Source organism: Canis lupus, chromosome 13, assembly GCF_048164855.1.
Source record: "Canis lupus baileyi chromosome 13, mCanLup2.hap1, whole genome shotgun sequence".
NCBI classification, from domain to species: domain Eukaryota; kingdom Metazoa; phylum Chordata; class Mammalia; order Carnivora; family Canidae; genus Canis; species Canis lupus.
In genome coordinates this window covers 33,521,736-33,537,152 of record NC_132850.1, presented here as the reverse complement: position 1 = coordinate 33,537,152, position 15,417 = coordinate 33,521,736, and the positions used below count along the sequence as shown (strand labels likewise).

The following is a 15,417-nucleotide window of genomic DNA, read 5'->3' as shown; positions in this document are numbered from 1 at the left end:
AGACAATAAAAGACTGAAGTGGCAAGTACTTGAGTAAATAGAAAGTAAATGGAGAAGTTAGTAGAGCTGAGAAAGTTGACTAGAGAAAAAGGCAATGAGAACTGAGCTTAGTTTTCTCTCCAGATCCTGGGACAGGATCACATAAATCAGGGGAAGATGTGGTGCTGCAATCAGGAAGCTGGTGGGGAGTCTCTATAGAGACAGGTAAGATCTTCTCCTCTGGTGTGTTGGGTCAACAGACTCACCCATCCCTAGTCTGATAGGCGACTGCCGGTTCATTCTGAATCAGAACAAGAGGTCCTGGGCTCATGGACAGGAGGTAGAGCAGAAGCAGAAGAGAGGAGCCAAACTGAAAATAGAAGATTTAATAAAAATCTATACATTGAACTGCGCAGCTACTAGCACCCTGCTATCGCTTGGCATATGTGGCCACTAGGAGATTAGAGGGGTTTTGTTTTGTTTTGTTTTGTTATTCTGGTGGTGGGGAGAAATGGAAAGCCTTGGGGTGGGTGGTAAGGTGGGGTTTCCAATATGAAATTAAAGGATTCCCAATAAGTCATTCTCAAGGACAAGATTCTCAGCTGGAACTTTCCATCCCCTTACACAGAGCTTCCATTTAGGCTTCTAATGCCTCTCTCTTAAAAATGAACAGAAAACAAAATCTCTGGCTATTGAGAGAAGTGCCACTTAGAAATAAAAGCACCAAAGAGAGAGAGAAAGAGAGAGAGATTGAAAAAAAAAAAAAAAGAACTCAGAGAAAACAGGGGATGCAGAGAACAGACAAAAGCTATAATTAAAACTATTATTTATGTTCTCAGATAAGTGAGAAGTCATCGCACTCAATAGGATATTATAAAAATGGAACTGTCAGCTAAATAGAGGTCTTAAAAACTAGAAATATGAAAATGGGATGAAAGATTCTTCTGAAGAGCTATATGATAAAACCAAGGTATCCTCAGAGAAAGCAGAACAAAATTAAGTGGAAGTTGCAATAGACACACAAAAATAAGAATATTAATAGGTCAGTCCAGGAAGTCCAAAGGCTGACCAAAAAAAGTTTCAGGAAAAGATAACAGAAGGGAAGAAATTAGTAAACAATTAATATGAAAAAAATTTCTAAAACTAAAATACTTAAGTTTCCATATGAAAAAAGTCTAAAAATGCCCAGCACAATTATCTTTTTAAAAAATGACCACACTAAGGCCACTTAGTAGATCCCTTATAGATCACTGTAAGACTTCAAAATACTGGCAATAATGACATGCAAAAATTTTCAATTAACAAGCTGAAAGTTTACAAATGAAAAAAAAAAAAAAACAGGTTCAAACTGGAACTTCTTTTTTCAAATTGAATTTCTTAAAAGAAATAACCCAAAGCAAGAAATCAAGGAAGAAATGAAGACAGAATTGTAAATTTTCCAAACCAGAAAAAGACATCACAAGAAAGAAAAACTAGAGACTAATATCTCTCATGAACATAGATGCAAAAATCCTCAACAAAATACTAACAAATCAAATCCAGCAGTATATTAAACATTTATATAATACAGCCGAGTGGGATTTTTCCCAAATGTGCAAGTCTGGTTCAAAATTTGAAAATCAATTAATGTAATTCACCACATCACTAAGCTAGAGTAGAAAAATCATATTATCATATCAATGGGTGCATAGAAAGAAGTTGACAATACCCAAGACCCATTCATGATTAAAAATAACACAGCAAAAAAAAAAAAAAAAAAAAAAAAAAACCTCAGCAATCTAGGAATGGAGGGGAACTTCCTCCACTTTGATATGGAATATTTACCCAAAACTGTATAACTAACATTATATTGAATGTTGATAAATTAGGTGCTTTCCCCCTCAGATCAGGAACAAACAAGGATGCTCCTGTCACTATTCCTATTCAGAATCATAGTAGAAGGCCTATGGTGTGCAATAAGGCAAGACAGGTAAAGAAAGGTTTGGAAGATTGAGAAGGAAAAAAAAATCCCTTTGTTCATAGATCACATGATTGCCTATATAAAACATATAAAAATTTAACAACAAAAACAGGAACAAAACTGGTTATACCAAATGCTAGGGAGGATATGGGGTAAAACTCATTCATTACTGGGGTATGCAGCCACATTAGTAGACAGTTTGGCATTTTCATAAAAAGTAAAAATTTGGTCTTACCATGTAATCCAGCCACTGTGCCACTAGGTATTTATCCAAATGAGTTAATTTTTTTTCCTTACAAAAACCTGCACATTGAATGTTTATAGGAACTTTATTCATAATTGTCAAAATACTGGAAACTACCAAGGTATCCTTCAGAAGAAGATGGATAAATATTCAACAGAATATTATTTAGCAATACCAAGATAATCAAGCCATGAAAAAGACATGGTGGGAAATTAAGTGCATATTGCTTAGTGAAAGAGTCTCTGGAAAAGCTAAACATTAATGGATTCCAACTATATGACATTCTAGAAAAGGGCAAACTATAGAGACAGTACAAAGTGGTTACCAAGAGTTTGAAGGAGGAGAAGAGGACTGAATTAAAAATAAATTCTGGACCTTAAGAATTGAAAATTCTCCTACATGCAGAGTGAACTTATCCTTTCCCAAGATCCCCACAAGTCTTATCCCATTATGGAGTCAGGTTCAGGTTCAGGTCCTGAATATTTCATCATCCAAATTAGTTTGAAGTGCAATGGAGTAAGACGAGTTTCTCAGGGCAAGTTCCTCAGTCACAGTTTTTCAAAAATGACTTCTGATTTGAAGACTTGTGAATGAAAAGACAAGTTATTTGACCTTTCCATTTCACCCCTTCTATACACAGACCCCGTGATTGGATAATTGCAACTGAAAAACTGGGCAGAAGAGAAGCCTTTAGTAGTCACTGGTTAGTACAACTATGAAGTCTAGCTGAGCACCTGTTTGCAGTCCTTGATCAGGACTCTATTCTCCTTTCTGCAAGCAGCTCCCATACCCCCTGAGTCATTTTCCTTTTCTTTAGAGATCACCTGTTTGGTGGCTGAGAAGCAAATTCGGTCTGCTTCCTGTTCATGAAAGTTTGGGGACCCAGAGATCTTTTTTCAATGTAAATGATGTCTGTCTAATTCAGTCACAGCTGCAGGCGCTTCTAACAATTATAGTTCTCTTAATAGCTTTCTGGGTTTCTTATAAATCTTATTGTAGTTGACTCCATGAGACAAAGTCACACCCATAGATCTTTCTGAGACAGGCTTCACTCTACTTTGGGTTGAATATACAGATCTTTTGGACAAGGCCTTTAATATTCTTAAAGCCTTTTGTCCAGCTGAGAGAGTCTTTCAGATGCAAACATAAATTTCTCTGGGGTGACAACCTGGACTCTTATTCTACTCTTAACTTAATCCAACCACCTAATCAAAAGGGTTTTTCTCCTTTCTCTTACAACATAGCCAGTCATAGTACTTAATATGTCGTGATTATTTTCTAGTTATTGAAAAAAAAATTAATGTTTATCTGCCTCTGTTTAATAAAATCTAAAATCATGGGGTGGGGACTTTGTTTTGTTTTCCATTGTGTATCCAGACCCTAATCCAATCTGCGTTATGTAGTGGCCCATAAATGTCTGTGGATGAGCCAATAAGCGAGCATTACTACTAATAGTGATATTTATACTACTTTTGCTATGGTTATTGATTTAATAGTAATTACAATTACAATAGAAACTCATTTAGGAACACAGCTACATGTTTCCATTAGAGATGAGTCCAGGGTTAATTATAGGCCCCTTGTGGCCATACCAAAGCAGAGAGGGTGGGGATACATCCCAAAGGTCCCATTATGCTTTCCTTTGGCCTAAATCTATATGAGATTTCCACATTGGTAGAATTAACTATTCTTATTCTCAGTTTCTTACTTATCCATAAAACTGTCAGAAAAATTAAAAATAAATTTCTATATAGCATCTGACAGAGGAAGCTCTCAATATAGTGCAGTTTGTAGTATTGCAAAGGGAGGGAGAGAAACTCTATCTTTGAAAGTATTCTTATATTTCATTCATCATTCATAACTTCCTTAACCAAAAATTTGGTCTTGAAATGTATCTTCAGATTGTGTTTTTTTTTCATTATTAGACACATTGATGTGCTTCTCTTAATTTAAACAGATTCCCACCATAAAATATTCAATTACAAGAACAACAACTAATAGAAAAGTATTGCTTATAGCAAAATTTTACCTCTTATTAAAATAGATGTTGAATTAGCTAATGGGAACTTATAGTCTAGTTGCAGTTAGGTTAAACCAGATTGAAAAAATTGGGACATTTCCATTTTTCTGTAAACACCCTCTGACACTATCACTCATTCTTGGAAATTGAATGGAAATGCTAGTATGTTGGAATTATTTCCCAGCTCTGTCTTTGTTTTCTGTCTTCATGACATCTACACACACAGCCACATATTTGTTTTCAGGGGCAGCATTAGCCCAGAGCTTCTTCACTCTGATTCCCTGCATTTATTTTAATACTTTATATAATACTCAACTCTCATGATATTATAGTAGGGCTAGATAAACATTTTCTGCAAAGCACTACAGATTAAATATCTTCATTTCTGTGTGGTCTTGATCATAACCTTTTGTCTTACAGAAAAACAGTAGCACAAAAAGCAGACAATATGCAAACAAATAAGCATGGCCATGTTCCAATTAAACTTTCCTTATGGATCATGAAATATAAATTTCATACAATGTTCACATGTTATGAATGATCATCCTTCCTTAACACTTCAAAATATTTTAAAAAGTTAACTCGTAAGCTAGATCAAAACAGGTGATGAGCCAGATTTCACCCACAAGCCGTAGTTTGCTGATCCCTGTAATATACCGACCCAGGAGACTAAGTCACAAAACTTTCCCAAAGTGATACTATCAGTGAGTGTGGGAGACTGGATTCAAAGTAAGTATTTCTGAATCTTTTTTAAAGTATTTATTTATTTATTTATTTATTTATTTATTTATTTATTTATGAAAGTAAAGGGCAAGGTCCAGAGGAAGAGGGAGAGAGAAATCCCAAACTGACTCTGCCCTGAGCACAGAGCTCACATGGGGTTCCATCTCCAGGACCCTGAGATCATGACCTGAGCCAAAATCAAGAGTTGGATGCTTAACTGACCCCCAGATACCCCCAGTATCTCTGATTCTTACCCCTTGTGATATATTGCCACTGGACAGTATCTTAACTCTTAAATCTTAAAACTCTAGTTTCACTAAGCTGCCAATTCAGATCACTTTTGCTTAGCCTAAAAACCTAGCCACTATGTAACAACATTGTTTATATGTCCAAAGATAGTACTATTTCTAAGTGACATCATTACTTTGTAATTATTTCCTGTTCTGGGGACTGCCTATATGCACATATATACTTACATATGAAAATAATTGTTTTTTCTTCTAAACATTTAAATAATAGTATTATCATTTGTTATTTGATTATGAATTTTCACCAATGAGCTAACAGATGCATTTTCAACTAAAAATCATTTTCTTGGGGCACCTGTGTGGCTCAGTGGTTGAGCATCTGTCTTTGGCTCAGGTTGTGGTCCTGGGGTCCTGGGGTCCCGGGATCGAGTCCTGCATCAGGCTCCCTGCATGGAGCCTGCTTCTCTCTCTGCCTATGTCTCTGCGCCTCTCTGTGTCTCTCATGAATAAATAAATAAAATCTTTAAAAACAAAACAAAAGCATTTTCCCTTGTGATCTATCCACAGTGCCAACAGTTGCAGCACCTCTGCCTGCTGCCGCCTCCCCTCACTGCCCAGGTTGGGGCTAGATAGAGGTTAGCTAACCAGCCATACAGGAGACCACAGATTTCTCCTGGGTGATTCGGATGATCATAATATTTGCACAAAGCTCTGCTCTGCCTCATGTTAGTATAACTATAACTATATAGTTGACTGAACATCTGGGGCAGGCAGGATACAAAATCATTTTCCCAGCCCTGAAAAAAAACAAACAAGTAATGTGTCTGTACAAATGCTGATGTTTATGCCTTCTCTTCCCCATGTCTTCACTGCCCACTGCCCCCCATGTTTCCTTTCTTGGGGAGACTTGGGCCCAGAGTGCTTGTTGGGCCTACTCATTATCTTGAACTCTGAAATTCAAACCCTTTATATTTTAATTCAAAAGGGAGCATTGTTCCAAATCATCCATTATTTTCAACAAGGGCAAAATAATGCAGGCTGTCAAGGGCCCCCAAACACAGGTAATTTATTGCTCAGAAATGCTGGATTGAATGTGGTCCCCAAGAAGGCATTCTTCAAAACCAAATACTAGGCACCACCGTGTAGGAATCCGACTGTAAATGATTAAAAACACAATGGATCACTGGTCAGTTGTTTGGTCTGTCTAGAATCATTATGCTTGGAAAAGACGTTAAGAAGCTAGGGAAGGAAACCCTTTGAGGTCTGTTCTCTATAAAGAAAGAGGATTAAAAAAAAAAAAACAGTCCTCCTCCCCCAACATCATAGACAATGATTGTGTACACACATAGACACAGACAAACACACCCAGAGCCATATATTGCTCAAATAGCCTAGGGCTTAGTGTTAAGAATTATAAGGGAAAGATTTAAAAATGCAAGTTTGGGCAATGACTTAAAACAGAAGGAGGAAGTCAAAGCAAATGAGTATTATTTAATCCTATACATTTGCTCTCCTATGGTGTTCATAAAGATGTAGGTAAGAGGCATTTGTTTGCTCACTGTTGTGGCTAGAAGCCTAGGAAAATAAATTTATTCAGGCACGCCAGTCTGTCTGCAAAGACTTCCATTTTGCCTTTTATGGAAATCCTGAACAAAGAAGAGTATCTTTGCTTCTGTCAGGAAAGCAGTTTCAATCAGACTGATGAATAAAAAGCACAGCTGCCAAAAATGATCCATAGCAGGGTAAAGTTTAGATGCCCAACTGCCCATTATTCTATTAAAATGTGTCATGAATGTTGGCCTGGGCTAATAGAGCAAGGCTTTGCAGTGCACTAAATTGCTTCTCAATTTTAAAATACCAATTCCGGAAAGAATTATATAGGATAAAATGTAGAACCTCAGTGTCACAAAACACAGGCCATTCAGTGACACAAACGTTTTTGCTTTGCAGACACCAAAGGTAGTTTTATGCCGTTTACAAATTTGTTAAGTCTCTGGTTATGCCTGTTTCCAGAGAACTGTGATTGAGGAATGGTTGTTCTGGGATATTTACAACTTATATCTGAATTAAGTGAGGCTAAATTATTTCATTCAAAAGAAGCAAGCTATATGAAGCTTTCATTTTCTAAAGTAGTCTTGAGACCTTAGGAAGCTTCAGGAAGCACAGATAGCATTTGTTTTCCCCTTTCATTTTACAAGTGGACACTTGTAACACTTAAGATAGAATTTGAACCTCTCCCAAACCACGGTTCTGGAAATGGAAAGCAGCAGCCAGAATCTTAAATCCCAAAACTATACTTTTCCTGCTCAAATTTTGAGTGGAGAAACATCACGTCTATGATTCCTGAATAGTATTTCCAGAAGAGGATACATGATATTTTGGTGATTGCAAACAACAAACAAACAAAACAACACCAGCAAAAAGATCTATAGTAGAAAGAAGCACACTCTTCAAAGGCAATTGTTAGAAGAGTAGAAAAATCTACTTTCTATGTAAACAGAAACTTGGACATAAAAAATAAAACAGAAAACAAGAACAAAAGAAAGGAAAGGGAAGGCAAGGGAAGGGAAGGAAGGGAAGGGAAGGGAAGGGAAGGGAAGGGAAGGGAAGGGAAGGGAAGGGAAGGGAAAAAAATAGAATGTGCTACTTTTCTCACCAGACTATTACCAGAATATTATTTGTTTTTGTCTATTTTCAGATCATTGGCTTTGTCTTATATAGTATCTTAGATAAATTTTTATTGCTTATTTTTAAAAGACTGTTGTATTAGTTATCTTTTAGTGTCGATTAATTACTCCATAGCTTAATGGTGTAAAACGATGAACATTTATTGTTTCTTTGGGTCAAGAATTCAGATGTGGCTTAGCTGGATGTTTTTGCCTCAGGGTCTTATAAGGTTGCAAACAAGGCATTTATAAGGGCTGCATCATCTTAAGACTTGGCTGGGCCTCGAGGATCTGCTTCCAAGAAGGCTTACTCACATGGTGCTGGAAGTTGGCAAGAAGCTTCAGTTTCTCCTACATGGGCCTCTCCATGAACTGCTGGTATATCCTCAAAATATGGTGGCTGACTTCCTCTAGGACCATCACTCTAGGATAGCAAGGTGAAAGTCATGTCTTTAATGACCTAGACTTGGAAATCATCCTCTATCATTTCGTCACTGTTCTACTGGTTATACAGCTTGGTCCTATTCAGTGTAGGAGGAAACTTCAGAAGGGTGTAAAGGCCAAGAGGTGAGGTTTATTGAGGGCCATATGGAAACTGGACTCAAAATTGTCTTCACTTAAAGGTGTGGGCTACACTGAGGCTATTTGATTAATTTCGCTAGATGGCCAATTCAAATCACCCAATTTTTTTTAAGATTTTATGTATTTATTTGAGAAAGAGAGCATGAGAGAGGGAGAGATCACAAGCAGGGAGGGGTGGTAGAGAGATAAGAAGGCTCCCCGTTGAGCAGGGAGCCCAACGTAAGACTCAATCCCAGGACCCTGGCATCATGGCCTGAGTCAAAGGCAGCTGCTTAACCAGCTGAGCCACCCAGGCGCCCCAAACCACCCAGTTGTTAAGCACACTATCATCTTCTAAAGCACTACTCTTCATTATCATTATGTACATAATCATAGTGCCTAACATAGTGATAACTCTATAAAATTTATAAATATTTTCACATGCATTATCGCACGTAATCACAACTTTCATTATTATTATTTTTTCATTTTAAATGACTTTAGATGTAGAGTTGTAAAGATAATGAAGGGAATTCCCTTAATCCCTTTAGCCAGCTTTCCCTAATGTCAACATCTTACATAACTGTAGTACAGTTGTCAAAACTAAGAAATTTACATTGGTACAATATAGTTAACTAAATTATAGACTTTATTCAGATTTCCCTAGCATTTCCATTAATGTCCTTTTTCTTTTCTTTTCTTTTCTTTTTTTCCTTTTTCTTTTCTAAAATCCAATCCAGGATACCACATTGCGTCTCGTCACTGCCCTCTTATAGTTTCCTCTGATAGGTGACTATTGCTCAGTCTTCTTTTGTGGTTCATGATCTTGACACTTTTAAAGAATATTGGTGTGAGAGAAAGAAAGGAGAAAATCAAGACTCCCAATATTTCAGTATGAAGGACTAGGAAGAGGAGGTTTTCCAGAATGCTAGGAAGAAGTTTAGAGTGGAAGATCAGGAGTTCAATTTTAGATATGTTAGACTGTCTATACGTTTGGAATGTCTGTATACGATTTGTGTAAGATTAAATAAGGCTGGAGAAAATCTGAGCCTCTAGTGAACTGAGACATCTTTTAAAACAAAGCATAGCACATAGTCTCCGAGTCCTGCTTCCGTCTCAGGGAGGTGAAAGGTATGACATGGAAAGGCTAGACTTCCTGGAGAAACAGCAATCATAAGATAAGGAAATGTTTTCAAAATATCCACCAGAACTTGGCAGTCTACACTGGATCCTCCAAGTCTATATTTATTTATACCTTAAAAATGTAATTTTTATCTCCTCCCCCATGACTACAATTTTAAAGACTACTTCTTTTATTTACTTAACAACAGGATTTGATGATAATTTCACATTCTTCCTAAATCTACCGTATGTTTTGATAAGCATTTGTTTCTCAGGCTATTGAAGTCTACATTTTACAGTCTTTTTTTCCTATGATCAGCCCTCACAGCAAAGAATTTCCGAAAGAAATTTCTCTTTTCAGAAGGTCAGGTAAGTAGCTATTTAAAGACACAATTACAAGGCAAGACTGAACCTCATGTATACACACTGACAATGATTGGAAAAAGGAGGAAGTCTTAATGGGGAGAAGGAATGAGTTTGTCAGAGACTGCTTCTTGAAGGTGAAGAATGATCAACTTAGCTTTGAAAGAAGTGACGGCTAACATAAAGAAAGGTCCAGGAACAGAATAGGGCCCATTTATAAGATTGGTTTACCTGAGAGCAATAAGAAAGGTTCAAATATGTATTTTTTGAAGGCAATTATAGGCTTTCTCTTTCATTTTCTTTTGCTTTCTATTTTCAAAAAGCACAATATTTCAAAGAGGCTCATCCTGCTTAACTCTCATGTGGTTTAGAAATCTAACTAGACATATGTTGTTAATACTTTTATATGTCAGGAGCCTGGAGGGCAGAAACAATTTGAAACCTAACTTTTAAATTTTGGTTTCCCAACAACGCCTTTTTTTCTCAGCCCGAAGAATTTTGCAATGCCTAAAGTTATGAATCTTTCCAGATCCAAACCAATAACTTGGGTAACATGAAGCAAATGATTGATTATAAGTAAAATAATGGGGAACAGGAAGATGTCCTCATTTATTGACCCAAAATTTCATCTTTATCTTGATATTTAAAAGGCAGATTGTACATAAGATAATGATCCAAGTGAATAAAAAGAAGTAACTTGAAAATGGTATAAAATCAACACATGTTAAGTCCATTATAGTAAGGATGTCTTTCCTCCAAAAAACAGGACAAGCAACATGTCTTCCCCAATGAAGAGGTAGATTCAGGGTGATAGTAGCTCCATAAATACATTTAAATTGAATCATTATGACTTTTTTTTTAATGTTAATTCTATAGTCTGAAAAAAGATCAACTTTATTTCTCTCATTTGGAGAGTATTTTCAGATGGCTGTTAAAAGGTGTTTCCCTCCCCCATCCCCCCTTTCATTCAACTGCTGGAGAGTAACTAGAAACAAATCTGTTGCTTGGAATAAATGTTCAGTCCATATGTTATCTTTCATGGTAGCTGATGGAAGTGCGAAATCCTCCTCAGTGAATGCTGCTTGCGGTCTGGCCCTGCCCCCACCACCATATGTAACACATTTAGGAGTGGGGAGAGCACTTCCTTCGTCATTTGACTCTGTTGCTTGCGTTTTTCCTTGAGTAACATAGAAAATTGAAAGAGAATCAGCGGTACCAGTACAAAGAGTGGACAGACCAACTACGCTGTTCCGAAAGGCATTCAAGAGCTGTGATGAGCAAAGAAAGCAAAAAGGAAAAGACAGAGATTAAGCACATTCTTCAAATCTCTGCACATTAGGAAATGGAAGAATCATCCTGGAGTCTGGAAACAGACCTGGGCTCGTTCCCAGCACCATCATCGACCTGGTAAATCTGGGCAAGTTGCCTAATCTGAATCAAAATTTTCCCATCTGGAGAGTGGTGGGTGACACGTAATAACTACCTTGCAATGCTGATGTAGGAATTTAAAGAGATAATCCAAGAAAAGTGACTGGAACATTGCGGCTGTGTAATAAATATTAGTTTCTGTCTTCCCATCTCTCCATCTCACTGCCATTCTTTTTAGCGATAATGAAATATTCTTGTTTGTGTTTCAGCGGTTTATGAGCATTTGAGGAAGACCATGAGTGTGATCACACGCATGTTTTATGACAGAAGATTTACCAGAATCTTCCTTTCATACTAGAGAGCCAGTCTAAGTTGACTTCTCTTGGCAAAACCTGTAGTGTAACTGGAAGATTTGAGAGTTTAGTGACCAATACACTTCAGCAGAATGTAGCCCCAGGCCGAATGCTTAATGCTGGAAAATAGTCCTTAATGTTTGAATGCATCTGAGTGTTGCTGAGAGCCAAATGTGTGGGGTAGGACCCCATGTGAATTGAAACATCACAAAAGATTTATATTAATTCCCAGAAAACCAAATATATTGAGTTTCATGCAGCTCTAATTGAAATGTAATAACTGTTTACAGATTTGACTGCACCATCACCACAGAGTAATTGCTTTTCCACACCAAGCAAGTAGGAGATGAAGTAAATGTGCCCAGAAGAGTTTGGAAGTTCAATAAAATGTTTCTAAGAATATAGTTATACATGGTTCTTTCCTGTCTCAAAGCTCAGAGCCCAACCTCCACAGAGTCAAGTAACTGTTGGCCTTGGGGATCCAAAGAGACCTTTTTTTCTGTTTTGTTTTGTTTTGTTTTCTTTTCTTTTTCTTTTTTTTTTTTTTTTTTTCCAAGAGAGGGTGGGAGGAGGGGCAGAGGGAGAGGGAGAGAGAGAGTCTTAAGCTTAAAGCCCCCACACAGGGCTCAATCCCAGGACCCTGAGATCATGACATGAGGTGAAATCAGGAGTCAGACGCTTAACTCACTGAGCTACCCAAGTGTCCTAGAAGAGATCTTTTATTACTCCAGTTGGGATTTGTTAAAACACAAAACTGCATTCTGCAGTTTAACTGCATTAAAAAGCTACATTTAATAAAGCATTTATTGTTGGTTTTTCATATGTTCCACATAGCTTTGGGCTCAACAATCAAAGGTATCTTGGCTTTTTATGTACACTAAGGATGTTGGCATCTCTGCAGAGGGCAGAAAGAAAGAATGCAAAGAAATGTGGAAAGCTTGGAAATTCCTAATGAATCCCACTGCAATTCATTCATCATGAAAATTCTCAAGAATCATTTATTATGGAATAGGGACCAACCTTGCTCAAAGCAACTGGAAATACAGTTAAAAACAAAACAAAGCAAAAAGCAGAAATGAAAACAAAGCAGTGTTTGGTAAAAGATTCACTCTACACTAAGAGAAAAAGTGGCTTTTTTCTGCCCCCAACCCTCAAGGCCTTAGAATATCTTTATAAGTGGCAAAATAATCAGGGAAAAAGGGAGAGTTCTGTCTTTTGAGAATGTTAAAAAAATAACACTCCATTAGAGGAGTAATCTAACCTTTTTGAGAGCATATGTAACAATCTCATGAGATCAGTATTATTTTCCCCATTTTAAAGATAAGGAATCTGAGGCCCTGGGAAATTAATTATTTTCCACATATAGAATAAGTTCCAAAATACAAACTCAAATCTAATTCATGCTTTCTCCAAAACTAGTGCTCTTATCAGAAAAAGTGACCAATTTCAAAATGAAAAATATATATATTAAAAATAAAAAACTACATATATGTGTATATATATATATATATAATCTGCATAGTTTCAGAAAAAAACACATTTTGATATTAAGATCTGACTTGAAATTCAATTATGTTCACACATTATATGCTATTACTCAGAAAGTTAAAAAATGGAAGGGTAATTGAAATACAGTTGCTTGACCTCAGGTTCTTACTCTAAATCATAGAAAATAAAATATAAATTTTCCCAGGGGTAGTGTGGAGAGTAGTGCGAAATTAACAATAGTAATAGGACAGTTCGGAAATATCTGTGCCTTTTCTGATGAAAATTCCATGGTAACTGAAACCATCTTGTCCCATCATATCATTGTGAGCAGATATGAGATGGAATGATAGGTTCCACTCATGAAGTAATAGAGAAGGGCACTTACAGTTCTAAAAACCTCAGTTTTTGCATCTGTATGATGGAATCCTAATGGTGTGTACCTCACAGAATGAGAAAATGCATGTAAAGGCTGTAGTATGGCAGTTAGCATATGGTAAGAATCTACTAATCAATGATTTTTATTATTAATGCACTAGCTGGCAATATTGATACCCCACAGCTCAGAGCACAATTGATTTTTCCTGAATAAAGAGAACCTACTCCTAAGTTGTTTTAGTTCCTTGTTGACACATCTTAAACCAATATTTTAAGAACTTCTTTTCTGTGAGGTGTAAATATTGGCAAAGTACTTTTATAATGGCTTGAAGAGATTGTAGGATTCCAATATACTCTATGTGAGACAGTACCTTTTCTAGAACAAATGTTTTTCACTACAAATAAAAAGAAGCCTTACTTAAGAATTTAAACATAGATTTTCTTGATCACCATATTTCAGGTTTTCATATTGTCTCCTTTAACATGAACTATACACAGTTAGATTTATCTTCAAGTTCTACCTGCCAACACGTAATACGCAGAAGCACTAGGGCAGCTGTGTTGTGATCAGCAAAGTAATGCTCCTTGCCACGTTGTCCATGTCCTAATCCCGCAAATCTGTCAGTATATTACCTTACATGGCATTTTGTGGATGTGATTAAGTTAAGGATATTGAGATGGAAAGATGATCCCAGGTTACCTGGGTAGGTCCAATGTATACACAAGGGTTGTTATAAGGCCAGGCAGAAGGACCAGAGTCAGAGAAGGAGGTGTGACAAGGTAAGCAGAGTCAGTAGGGTACCATTGCTAGAAAGGGGGCCATGTGCCGACAAATGGAGGTAGTTTCTAAAAGCTGAAAATAACAAGGGGCATGTTCTCTTCCAGTCTCCAGAGTGAACACAGCTCTCCTGACATTGGTTCTATAGGACCCAATTTTGGACTTCTGACCTCCAGAAATGTAAGATAATAAACTTTTCCTGAATAATGTGATATAGGTTCAGTATTTTCTTTTTCATTGTTATGGTGCTTCTTGGCGATTTATTTATTTATTTGCATATGGAGATTAGAAAATTCCTTCTCATTAATTACAAGAGAAACTATTTGAAATCAAGGGGCTTTAGTAGATGTCTATTATTTTACTACACAAATTGCTTCCTATAGATAAAACTTTCACTAAACTCATCCTCAATTCAGAACAAGGCAAAACTAACTTTATCAAGAAAATGGTGAAAACTTATAAAAATCTTAAGTATTAAGAGTGACATTCAATGATCAATTCAACATTAACATTCCCAAGGATCAGGGGACCCCATATTTGCATCTCTAATCCAAAGCAAACATGTCCATTAGCTGGTAGACTGAGGATGTTGACTTGCTTGTGTAAATCTGAACTTCTTTGAAGTTACCAAGTTCACTAATGTTCTAATTATGTGGTTATATGATATTTTTCTGATTTTTGAATTCACTGTGTATATTTGTCCATTCTGACTAACACAACAAAATTCCAGTGGCTTAAATAGCAGAACTTCATTTTGTCATAGTTCTGGAGGCTAGAAGTCCAGGACCAAGGAATCATCAGGGTTGGTTTCTGATTAGAGCACTTTTCATGGCTGCTCTGTGTCTTCACATGGCCGTTTTCCAAGAGATCTTTGTTATCTCTTCCTATAGTGACATGAATCTTACCTGATTAGGGTCCTACCCTTATGACTTCATTTAACTTGTCACCTCTTTAGAGACCCTCTCTCCAAATACAGTTGCTTTGAGCTTCAACATGAATTTTGAGGGGACACAGTTCTGTCTATAACAGCTTCTTCAAGGAATGAAAATAGAAAGACAGATGAAAGCAAGGAGTGAGAGAAGAAAATTGTATTCTACTCCATTGTAATCTCTTGCTCTCTTTGGGATTAATTAGAGTTGGGAATTTTATTTGAAAACATGTTTTAAATT

General features: G+C 36.7%; 1 long non-coding RNA gene across 1 annotated transcript; it reads left to right on the top strand.

Moving 5' to 3' along the window:
• Positions 1 to 10,704: 10,704 nt before the first annotated feature.
• On the top strand, positions 10,705 to 14,429 carry LOC140602198 (uncharacterized). The gene is made up of 2 exons (XR_012005169.1): positions 10,705 to 11,293; positions 14,356 to 14,429. It is a non-coding gene; the product is annotated as an uncharacterized lncRNA (long non-coding RNA).
• Positions 14,430 to 15,417: the final 988 nt, after the last annotated feature.